The sequence below is a fragment of the Canis lupus genome, chromosome 12 (genome assembly GCF_011100685.1).
Source record: "Canis lupus familiaris isolate Mischka breed German Shepherd chromosome 12, alternate assembly UU_Cfam_GSD_1.0, whole genome shotgun sequence".
NCBI classification, from domain to species: domain Eukaryota; kingdom Metazoa; phylum Chordata; class Mammalia; order Carnivora; family Canidae; genus Canis; species Canis lupus.
In genome coordinates this window covers 14876124-14888866 of record NC_049233.1, presented here as the reverse complement: position 1 = coordinate 14888866, position 12743 = coordinate 14876124, and the positions used below count along the sequence as shown (strand labels likewise).

The 12743-nt window shown below is 41.8% G+C and overlaps 1 protein-coding gene across 1 annotated transcript in view; it reads left to right on the top strand.

Moving 5' to 3' along the window:
• The first annotated feature begins 295 nt into the window (after nt 1-295).
• The window catches only part of RCAN2 (regulator of calcineurin 2), a 260250-nt gene continuing 247802 nt past the window's right edge, over nt 296-12743 (top strand). Inside the window, exon 1 of the mRNA XM_038554239.1 lies at nt 296-468. The gene's annotated coding sequence lies outside the window, so the exon portion shown is untranslated. The remainder of the gene's footprint in view (nt 469-12743) is intronic.

The following is a 12743-nucleotide window of genomic DNA, read 5'->3' as shown; positions in this document are numbered from 1 at the left end:
GGGGGCGCTGAGCGCAGGGCGGGAGCCCCGGGAGCCGAGCGGGTGCGGGCGCGGGAAGGGCGCCGGGTCACGGGGGAGGGGAGGAGAGGAGGCCACTCAGGGGCTTTCGGCTTCCTGGGGTCTGATTGGAGGTTGGCCCGATGAGTCGGAGCTGGGGGCGCGCCCATCTCCGCCGGCTCCGGCGCGAGCCGCCCGCTCGGCCCCTCCCCGGAGCCGCTTTGTCCCGGCTGACGGCGGCCGAGGCTGCGGGGAGGAGCGGGCGGGAGGAGGCGGGAGGAGGCGGGAGCCGGGCACACGCGGACCTCGGCGCCCGGAGGCGGGGCGCGCCGCGCACGGCCCCACGCCCAGGCCCGCGGGCCCCGCGCCCCCCCACGCGCTCGCCGGGCGGGCAGGTGAGCCGCAGTCGCCGGCCCCGCGAACCCCAGCCGCCGCCTCAGCCTCCGCCGGCGCATCGCGGACGCCCCGCAGGTCGGTTATGTAACGCGCTGGCCCGCTCGCCCCTGCGCCCCGTCCGGTCGGGGCTGCGCGCGGCGGGGGGCGCGGCGGGCGGGGGGCGGGCGGGGCGCGCGCTGGGGCGGCGGGCGGCGGGGGGCGGGGGGCGCTGCGGCCGCCGGCGCTCCTGACCCCCCTCTAGAGGGCGCGGGTCTCCGACTGCCCCTGCCCCTGCCCCTGCCCCGCTCCCGGTGGCCCCAGGGCGCGCCTGTCCAGCGGCGGCGGCAGCAGGTGCATAAGTAGAACAGCGAGGATGACGCCGCGCCCCCGGGACCGAGGTGTGGACACGGGGAAGGTGGACTACACGCTGAGAAAGGAGGAGAAAACGGAGAGGCCCCTTTCCCAGTGCTTACCAAAAAAAAAAAAAAAAAAGTGCCGGGGAGAAGGAAGGTACTTTGAGGCGCAGCGGGCTGGGAATTGTCCTGCCTGGGATTAGCGGGCATGGGTCATCTAAAAATAACTTCAAGTTTGAAAAGTGAAATAGAAGGGAGCAGTGTGCCGAGTTTGTCCGCCTGTGGGATGCTTCGCTCTAGAGTCACCGGAGGGAACAGGCAGATCCGGCCGCCTGTGGCCTCCCCGGTTTCCAGGGTGTCTCGGTTTGACTTTTAGTTAATGATTGATTCTCCGGGGCCCTGCTGTCTTTTTCTTATCCCAGAATGAATTATAGCAGAGGGCATGTTTTGAGACTTTTCCTATTTCCTACATTGGAATACAAGTGTTCAATAGACATCGAATTTAGAGTTTGCTGCCGAATTTAGAGCTTTTGTTGTTTGTTTGTTTGTTTGTTTGTTTGGTTTTAAATATCATTTTAGTGGAAACAAAAGTTTCTGGACTCCCTTTACCACACAGGCCCACAGCTGAAGGTGAAAAAGTGCTACAGCATTCCAGTCCACACTTCCTCCTGCCTTCAGCTGGAATCCCACTTCACCTCTCACACGGAGGGAAGGCTTTAGGAAAACTAGGACGTTTTTTTTAAAAAAAAAAAAAAAAAAGCCACTCACCTTTCTCACGTATTACATCAACATCAAAACACAGGGCAAATATATCGCAGGTACAGGGCAACACTTGCTAACTGGCTCCCTCCATTCTGGGGGAAACAGTGAGGTCCAAAAAGCTTAGAAGCTGGAAAGGATCGAGAAACAGGTCAGCATTGACTGTGGAACAAGGCAGAGGAGTGAGCATTTGGCTGCTTTTCAGTCTCCCCATTGATTTTCTTTAGCCTTAGAGCTATTATCTTAAGTACAATCAGTCGTTGCATTGAATTAGTCTAAAATGTGAGTTGCACTTTGCTTTCAAATTCACTGCAAATGAAATCAGTGTTTATTGAGCATCTACTACCCGAATCCAGTCCGCAGAATTTTGTGAGGGAGAAGTGTCCTCCATAAAGCTGCAGGATTGCAGGAGCTTTCAGAATGCAGGTCCTGCAGAAGCCAACTAACTCTGGGAGGATGTGGCGGTCTCTCTGCATTGATGAACATTTAACAAGCCTTAAGTGGGAACTTGAGAGCTTTGCCATTTGCAAGTTCATATCACACTCTTTTGAAAACTACTTATGTAATCATTTGCAGTTACTTATATATGTTACAGAAACTGGCTTTAATTGAGATCAGCTTTGATAGTCACTGAAGTCTCATTTTATTATTCCTTTTACTACCATCCACTCAGTTGATTCAGCAGTTCTTTGTTATGCACGTGGTACTGTGCCTTACGTAGGTCCTGTGACAGAGGATAAAAGAATGAGGCCCATATCTTTCAGAAATCAATTTAGCAGAAAAGAAGGATAAGAAAATAAGTACTAGTGATCCACATGGTGAATGGTTAAGTGGAAATAGGAACAACTTCATTGGAAGCCCAGAGGGAAGGGTGGAGGGACTCTGGAAGAGCTTGCAGAAAATATTGTGCTTGCAGAAAATACTGCATTCCAGTAGTTGCAGTTTTCTAGAGAAGGGGCTAGGTAGGTGTTCCACATTCAAAGAAAGTTCGTGTTGAAAAAAGATTTGGGTACTCTGAAGTGACGGGGTGGCAGGAGAAGTTGAGCAAAGGGTTCTTTCAGTGAGCCTCGGATGCGAATATATCCTGCTAAAGAGGAGAAATTATACAGTCTTTATGGGAGGGATGATTTAATCTAATTCGTATTTTGCAAAAGTGACTTTGGAGATGATAAGTAAGATAGATGGTGTTGCAAAGGGGAAGGAGCTGAGATTTTAGACCACTGGAGTGTTCCAAGCAAAATAAGTCAGTCAGTCAGTAAATAAATAAATAAAATTAGTTGTGCCTCAACCAGGTAGATTGCAGAAAGAGAAGAGACATCCTCAGAGAGACATTTCAGAGGGAGAATCAATGGCACAGGGTCACCAAGTGGGTAGTGGTGCGGAAGGACTTGATGTTTAGATGGATGTTCAGGTTTTTAACTGGGTTAGGAATTAAATGAGAAAGATTAGATTTGAGAAAGGTGGGGAATTTTAACTGAAATCTTTTCCTCTAAGATCAGGAGCAAGACAAGGATGCTCACTCTTGCCACATAGTTCTGAAAGTCTTAAACACAGAGCATTTAGGCCAGAAAAATAAATAAATGAAAGGTACTAAATAAGAAAGGAAGGAGTGAAAATGTCTGTATTTGCAGATGACATGTATATGGAAAACTCTAAAGACTGCACTAAAAAACTGTTGCTAATAAATTCAGTAAAGCTGCAGAATATAAAATCAATTTACAAAAATAAATTGAATTTCTATACACTAATAATGAACTATCAGAAAGATAAAGTAAAGAAACAATCCCATTTATAATTATATCAAAAAGAATAAAATACCTAGGAATAAATTTAACCAGGGAGATGAAAGACTTGTACACTGAAAACTATTACCTTGATGAGAGAAATTGAAGACACAAATAAATGGAGAGAGATTCTGTGCACATGGATGGGAAGCATTAATATTGTTAAAAAGTCCATACTACTCAGGGATCCCTGAGTGGCTCAGTGGTTTAGCGCCTGCCTTCAGCCCAGGACCTGATCCTGGAGACCTGGGATCGAGTCCCGCGTCGGGCTCCCGGCATGGAGTCTGCTTCTCCCTCTGCCTGTGTCTCTGCCTCTCTCTCTATGTCTAAAAAAAAAAAAAGTCCATACTACTCAAAGCAATCTATGGAGTCGACGCAGTCCTTATCAAAATAACAATGGCATTTTTCACAGAAATAAAACAAATAATCCTAAATTTGTATGAACTCACAGAGACCGGAAATAGCCAAAGCAATCTCAAGAAAGAAGAAAAAGCAGGAGATATCACACTTTCTGATTTTAAACTATGTTACAAAATCATGGTAACTAAAACAACATGGCATAAAAACAAATACGTGAATCAATCGAACAGAATAGAGAATCCCAAAATAAACCCAGATATATGGTCAATTATTTTATGACAAAGGAAGAATATACAGTGAGGAAAGGATAGTCTCTTCAATAATGGTGTTGGGAAAACTTGACAGCCACATACAAAAGAATAAAACTGGACCACTGTCCTTATACCATACGCAAAAATTAATTCAAAATGGATGAAAGGGGCAGCCCCGGTGGCTCAGTGGTTTAGTGCCTGCCTTCAGCCCAGGGCCTGATCCTGGAGACCCGGGATCGAGTCCCACGTCAGGCTCCCTGCATGGAGCCTGCTTCTCCCTCTGCCTGTGTCTCTGCCTCTCTCTCTCTCTCTCTCTCTCTCTCTCTCTCTGTATCTCTCATTAATAATAAATAAATAAATAAATAAATAAGCTTACCTGAAACACAGGTTTAAAAAACAAACAAACAAAAATGGATGAAAGACGTGAATGTAAGATTTGAAGCCATGAAATTTATTTTAGAAAGCATGGGGGTAATCTCCTTGACATTGGTCTTGGCAATGATTTCTTGGATCTGTCAACAAAAGCAAAGAAATCAAAAGCAAAAATAAACAAATGGGCTACATCAAACTAAAAGCTTCTTTACAACAAAGGAAACCATCAACAAAATGCAACCCATCGAGTGGGAGCTATTTACAAATCATTTATCTGGTAAGGGTTATATCCAAAGTATATAAAGAATACATATAAATCAATAGCTAAAACTCCAAATAGTCCAATTTAAAAAATGGAGGACAGTTTTTTTCAAAGAAGACATACACATGGCCAATGAGTACGTGGAAAAGTGCTCAACATCACTAACCATCAGAGAAGTGGAAATCAAAACCATAATGAGAAATCACCTGACACCTATTAGAATGGCTATTATCAACACAAAACTAATAGAACAAAAAAGACACAGTATTGGCAGGGATGTGGGAAAAGGTAAATCCCTGTACACTGTTAGTGGGGAGATAAATTGGTGTGGCTGTTACAGAGAACAGCATGGAAGTCCTAAAGAATTAAAAGTAGAACTATTATATGGTCCAGAAATCCCACTTCTGGAAATTTATCAGGAGGAAACAAAATCACTATCTTGAGAGAATATCTCCACCCTGTGTTCATTGCAGCATTATTTATAATAACCAAGACATGGAGGCAACCCAAGTGTACACAGATGAATGAGTGGATAAAAAACTATAAGATAAAATAGATATAGATACAGATATATAGACTAGAATACTATTCAGCCACACAAAGAGGAAAATACTGTCATTTGCAACAACATGGATGGACTTTGGGGGCATTATGCTAAGTCAGTAAGTCAGACAGAGAACAAGAAGTATTGCATGATCTCACTTATATGTGGAATTAAAAAAACAAGCTCATAGATACAGGGAACAGAGTTTTGGTTGCCAGGAAGTGGGGGATGGGAGGTGGGGGGAATGGATGAAGGGGGTTAAAATTCTAGTTGTAAGAGAAATAAGCCCTGAAGATGTAATGTATATCATGGTGATTATAGTTAATAACTGTGTACTATATATTTGAAAGGTGCCTAGAAAGTAAATCTTAAAAGTTGTCATCATAAGGAATAAAAAACATGTAAATATGTGAGGTGATGGATATTTACTAAACTTATTGTGGCAGTCACTTTGCAATATATATAAATACAAAATCATTATGATATGCACCTGAAACTAATACAGTATTACATATTAATTATATCTCAATACAGTGACGGAAAAGGGCAGTAACCGAGAAAGAGTAGATTTGAGAAAAATGGGGAATTTTTACTTTAAACATCATGTGAAAATGCTCAGTAGGCACTTTTCAAAGGTAATTTCTTTGTTTCTGGTGCTAACCTTCTACTTGTCTTACCTTCATTCCTGAGACTGTTAGGGCTGCCTTTAGAGAAGATGGAGATGAATTTGCTAGCAGGAGATTATTTCTACTCTTTCCCCAAAAGTGAACGTATGAACTGTCATTTATCTGAGCTAGTAGTAGTAGTAATAACAGTAAAAATAATTTCAGTGATAATAATAATGTAACATTCATTCATTGTTTATGCTGAGCACAAAGAGGTTAGAGCTCTATGAGTTATCACATTTGACCCACACAGTAACCGAATGAGGCAAACACTATTGTTATTCTCATATAATTGACCAGAAACCCAAGGCAAAGAGAGGGTACCTTATCTAGGCCACACAATTAATAAGAGGTGCACTTGGGCCTGACCAGCACTCTGAATCACCAGTGTGAATTAATACATTGGAATAAGTCTTTTAAGTCTGGAATGTATTTTTGTACCCTATGTTTGAATATTTGTGGCTGCTGCCGTAAAAGACAACAGCCCTGAGTCAGAATCCTGGCTCTCATCTGGGCTCTACACCTGATTTGTTGTGTGACGTCTGCAAAGTCACAGCCCTTCTTAGGCTTTAGTTGTTTTAAATCTGTATAGTAATGGGAGAAGAGATTGACTAGATGATCTCTCGAGTCTTGACATTTTGAAGTCCTGCCACTGTGTCTCAAATTTACTAAAGAGCCACTGATTTAGGTTAAAATTATGCCTCTCTGATCACTTTTATTTTATTCTTGTTTTAATTTTTTTTTTTTTTTTTTTTTTTTAGATTGAGAGAGAGAGAGACGGAGTGAGAGTGCAAGGGGGCAAGGGGAAGCGGGAAGTAGAAAGAGAATCTTAAGCACATTCCGTGCACAGTGCAGAGCCCATTGAGGGGCTCAGTCTCACCATCCTGAGATCATGACCTGAGCTAAAATCAAGAATTGGATGCCCAACCGACTGAGCCACCCAGGTGCCCCCTACCTGGTCACTAATAGAATAGGAGTACTATTACTACTGCTACCACTACTACCTCTTCTTCCTTTACCTCCTCCCCCTCCTTCTTTTTAACAATATAATGATTCAGCAGTTCTATACATTACTCAATGCTCATGGATAAGTATAATCCCCTTTATCTATTTCACTCACCCCCCAGCTGCCACCCCTCTGGCAACCATGTTTGTTCTCTGTATTTAAGAGTCTGATTTTTGTCTTGTTTGTTTTGTTCCTTAAATTCCACATAGGAATGAAATCATAATGGTGTTTGTTTTTCTCTGATTGACATATTTCACTCAGTCTAACATCCTTTAGATTCATCCATGTTGTTGCAAATGGCAAGATCTCATTCTTTTTAATGGCTGAGTTATAGATATGTATAACACACACACATATGGTACCTCTTCTTTATCAGTTCATCTATGGATGGACACTTGGGCTGCTTCTCCTATCTTGGCTATTGTAAACAATGCTGCAGTAAACATAGGGGTGCATATATCCTTTTGAATTACTGTTCTTGTTTCCTTTGGGTAAATACCCAGTAGTGGAATTACTGAATCAGATACTATTTCTCTTTTTAATGTTTTGAGGAGCCACCATGCTGTCTTCCACCAACAGTGCTGGGTATGGAGCCTGCTGGAGATTCTCTCCCTCTCTTTCTCTCTCTCTCTCTTTCTGCCTTTCCCCTGCTTATGCTCCCTCTCTCTCTAGAACAAATAAATAAATCTTTAAAAATTTTTAAAAATGAAGAAGACTAACTCAAATGATGGCCCGTCCTTAACAGTTTGATGTGAACTGGTTTATAGTGTAGGTACTAATGGGTATTGATGTTGGGAGAGCCCAGTTCAACAGGGGGCAACCTGAATGAGCACCAAGTGGAGGACTCTCCGTAGTCACTGATCAGCTTCTTTATTTTAGATGTGTCATGTAAATTCTATGAGGCTTAGTTTCTTCATCTCTGAATAATTGGGGGGACTCGTATGTGTTGCAAGGCTGTTGTAAGGATTGACACAGATAACATAAAGCAGGCACTGCATACCCAAGTGCCTCATTGAAGGGACTCAGTAAGTGGGAATTTTCACCCCTCACTCCTAGGGGAACAGACATGCAGTAAAGGTAGGTAGAGTGTTTCTTTTTTTTTTTTTAATTTTTATTTATTTATGATAGTCACAGAGAGAGAGAGAGAGAGAGAGAGAGGCGCAGAGACATAGGCAGAGGGAGAAGCAGGCTCCACGCACCGGGAGCCCGACGTGGGATTTGATCCCGGGTCTCCAGGATCGCGCCCTGGGCCAAAGGCAGGCGCTAAACCTCTGCGCCACCCAGGGATCCCAGGTAGAGTGTTTCTTAAGAAATCCTTCTCCTACTTCATAGTTTTGCTAAGGGCGACCCCTTAATAAGTATCATTTTTCTATCTTAGAAAGTAGTATATATTGGGAATATAAAAACATGTGGCACATTAAAAACCTTCCAAGATGTGAATCTCAAAGTATCCATTAGGAAATTACTCTCTTACATATATAAAGAAGCAAGATGTGAATCTCAAAGTATCCATTAGGAAATTACTCTCTTACATATATAAAGAAGCTTCAACATTCCATAACACAAAGTTTTTGGCTCTTCTTTTGTCATGTCACAAATAGGCCAGGATTATCGTAAAGAAATAATATGTCTATGGTTGGAAATTCTGGATCCCATTATCATGGGATTATTTTGATGGTATCAAATATACATCGACAGAATGACTTCCTGCTCTGTATGCATGCCGCCTTTGCCTTTAAAATGTTCACTGTCCTTGTGTCTTTTCTCCTGTGTTACCAGCTGCCAGGTGTCATATGTTATAGGTTAATTTAATGAATCAAGTTGAAGATTTTTTTTTTTTTTTTTTTAAGAAGCAGCCTTAAGCTCAACCAAAGCTGTTTTTAACTCCCTTTAAAAAAGTGTACGATCATGAATGGTACTTTCTGGAAGCTAAAGAGAAGTTTCCAAAAATAGCTCAAACTTCCTGAAGTTCTGAGTGCCCACAGAAAATATTTTCTATTATTAGTATGGAAAGGGACTTATTTTCATATCTGATTCCCTCCATACACAACTCACTTTGAAACAAGGATGAAACTTGGGTTTTCTAAGCTTTGGAATGTGTGCATAAGAAGATATCGTAATAGTAACAGTTGCTGTTGGACAAAATAATTGCATAATTCTTTGAGAGCTGTATCCTAGTTTTTATTACTGTTGTCTTAGTTCTCTGTGGGAATAACTGCTTGGTTGTTTCATGTATCGATTGCTACAAAATATTATAAGTTCTTTGAGGGCATGGGCCATTCCCTAATACTCCTCTTACAGTGCTGAGGATAAAGTAGAAAAAGCATAAACTTGGCATGAAAAGGCCTGGATTCTCATCCTGGCGCTGTCACATCCCAGCTATGTAACCTTGAGCTTTCCATTGACCTAACAGTCATAGGAGCTGGCATTTGTTGAATGCTCCCCTTGTTTCAGACACTGCTCATTTAATCCTTACAACAACTCCACCATGTGGTTATTATCATCACGATTAACACGTGAGTGCACCCTGAGGATTAGGAGAAACAAGCACATTCTCTGATTGCAGTTTTCTTATCTCTACAAAATTAGGAAAAGAATACTTGATCTTCCCAACGAACAGAGTGGTGAGGATGAAATGCTGTGAGCCTGTGAATGTGCACCGAAAAATGCAATCCCCTGCACAGGTGTTAAGGATGATCGCCACAGTGGGGACCTCCCAAGAGATCAGTCATAGTTGGGCCTGGTATAGCTCCAGTTCTGTTTGGAGAAGGAGGTCTACTGTGTATAAAATGCTTTTATAGAATGCATTAAGAAAACTATTTCCTTGCCCTTTTTATTGGTAGTTTGTTTATGATGCCTCTTTGTTTCAAGGGTAACTTACTTGTTGTCATCCAAGACTTGACTAGACTGGACCAGGAGGAGGCTGACTAGACAGACCACAGAAGTGGGTCCCGCTGGTAAAGGGGAGGGAGTGGAGAACATGATTTACAGACAAGACATAACTGCTAGAGGGATATTTTAGTATAAACAGAGAAGGCTGAAAGTCAAAGCCAAGGTCGAGAAAGACATAGCCATGATGTACAAGAAATCATCACCAGGGTTTAAGTGTAAGCAACAGGTGGGACATGGAATCTGCTTAAGAAGGCTAGAAATATTCCCCAGTGTCTGGTGAGGTCTGTCTACCTAGCCAGAAAACTAGGGACCCTCTGGCCTGTTTTTTAATGGTTTCTTTTTCTTGGACTTATGTGCTTTCTATAAAATTCAAAAAAATTAAAACAGAATGATATAAAAAGAGAAAATGAAAATCACATGTACTACCACGAGCAAATGATAATTACTATTAACATTTTGTTGTATGTCCTTTCAGACTTTTTATATGCATTCCCAATGTAGAATTGGGATCGTACTCTGTATAGAATTTTGCCCTCTGTGCATTTCACAAAACATATTAAGTAACTTTTCATGTGAAGTCAACAGCCTTGTGAACATTGCTTTCAGTGTCTGCATAGTATTCCCTTGTATGATTTTACCAAATCCATTTACCTTCCCTCCTATAGTTGGACATTTAGATGATTCCTAATCAACCAAAGTATCAAATTACTTTAACTCAAATAGATGAATCTTCTCTAAGCTTTCCCTATATGTTGACATTGCCTTTGTTTTTCCAAGGGGTTGTAGTAATTAACATTCCCATAAGCAGTGCATTAGAAGGTAGGGCTCACCTCTGTCCTGCTTGTAAGCACTCTTTTGGGTAGAAGTAATGGGTGGCTGCTATTAGTGCTTTCCAGAGATAACCTTTACTCTGGAAATGTAGCAGCTTAACAATTGGTGTAGGGAGGCTGGGCTTTTTGTGTGGGAGTGGAGAATGTATGGGTGGGGAGCTAGTAGATTATACCTGCATAAGTGTTTATAGGAGAGTTAACTATAGTGGCTTCACTTTTCCGCTGGTGGTCCTGTTACCAGGGGCTTGGCATTTGACATGGGTGGTGTGGGGCTAGAACACTGACAGCTGTCATTGCAGCCTGTTGAGCTACTAAAGCTGACTTAAACTAAGCAGAATTAGCAACCTCCGTTTGAGGGAGAACTGGTTCAGTTTGCCTTTAAATCCTGAAAAATATCAACAGCAAGTTTGCCTCTTCATTTTCTTGAGTTGGGTTTGACTGGTTCCCCTTCCCCTATTGGCAGGGCCTTCTGGGCAAAGCTTCAGTCAGGTATGTATTTTTATCTTTCACGAAGTGGAACACAATGCAGAGTACAATGCACAATGCATTTGTACAAATGACTAAGGCTTTCAATTGGAATGTTCTTAAAAATCACTTGAATGGTTATTATTTTAGAATTTTAACTTGGTGATTAATCAGTAGTCTTTCAAAAAGAGCCTCTGCATTTGCTATCAGGCTGTCATCAACCAGGTTGATGGTATTGACCAATTTATTGAGATAAACAGCTAATATGTATCATTTTCCCCATGAAATTTTCTGTAAGATAGGCTAAATGAATATAATTTATTTTTTATTTTGGCCTCTGTAGCCATTAAAGATAAAAGTCTAGTAATGGGTCTCACCAGGACAAATCAGAGTCCAATTTATACTTATCTCTTGAGGTTTAATAATTTGTTCAGAAAGAAATTATTTATTTGATTACAGGTATCATATGAATTTTGAAATAGAGGATAGTGAATTCAGATAAATTAATGGTAGTTCAAACAAAAATTTATGTGCTCAAGAGCAGAGTCTCAGCTTTGACACAACGAGTGGAAGCAAAGTATTAATTCATGAATAGGTTGATTTTTTTCCTGCTGTGTTGCATTAATGATATTCATTTGATCTTTTATGATGTACGAACAACCATTTATAAAAAGGTTAAATTTTGGTCAGGCAAGATATTCAGCAACTGATCTATCATAAATGTGTTTATTTGGTATCCTTTATTTTCTTATTTTTCTGTCTCTTGGTGATTTCTGTGCCACACACAGCTGTTGTTTAGCATTAAACTTCAAAATTTGACAAGGTGACATTTAGATGAAGCTCTGAATTGAAATACTCGCTTGGGCAGATTTTCAAGGCGTACCTTCTGACCTTGTTCAAGCACCACAGTTCATGAACAACCCAAGGGGATTCTTGGTTTAATCTTGGATGTTGCTTTTGGTTTCTGCCTCCTGCAATATCATGGGTGGGGAGAAGGGATTCCTCATTTTGCTCTGCAACTACACTTGCAGGGCTGGTGTCATTCTAGAGGGCCAGGGAGATTTGCATGGCCCTCACCTGTGTGCAGACCCATTTGGAAAGACTGTCTCCAGATGGAGGTGAGATAGATGGTAAACCTGGACACCTTGCCTCACCTCCCCTAGATGCAGATTACTCTGATTCAAGCCTTCCTTCAGGCTGTGTGAAAACTGTTCAGACTATTAAACCAGAAACTGTAGAGCATGACTCTACATAGGTTCAATTGTGTATTATGAAATTTTTAATAACTGACATGAGACATAGGACAGCCCACAGTGATCCTGTGGGAAAACCCAGATGCATGGTTTTGCCTGTGTGGTGCTCTGCTTTTTCATGCTTCTTTGTATTAACCTAAATAGCTCCTATAGGCCACAAGGCAGGTGCTGTAGGGATGACCCTCTTATTCATGAAATGGCCTGAAGGGTCTCTGAATGTGGAAATCTCCAATCGTAGTGGCTCCTCATGAGGCTTCTAGTTTTATTCTTTCAAATTGCTGTTTAAAAATCTCTCATATAAGTATGACTCTACTTTTTGCAAAGGCTCTTGTGTTGGGTGAGAAGGCCCAGTTATATACCATGCTTTCAGCGTTTCTTCTCACCTTGAATAGAACCTCTACTTCTTGGCCCAACTGTCACCATGCTGTCACGGCCATACCTGGCTATTGTCTTACAGCTCAAGCCAAGGTGTGGTACTATGAGAAGGTTATTTTATCTGAACAAAATTAGAAGTACGTTAATGGATATTCATGAAAACCAATCCTAGGTATTTTTATGACAGTATAAATTTCAAG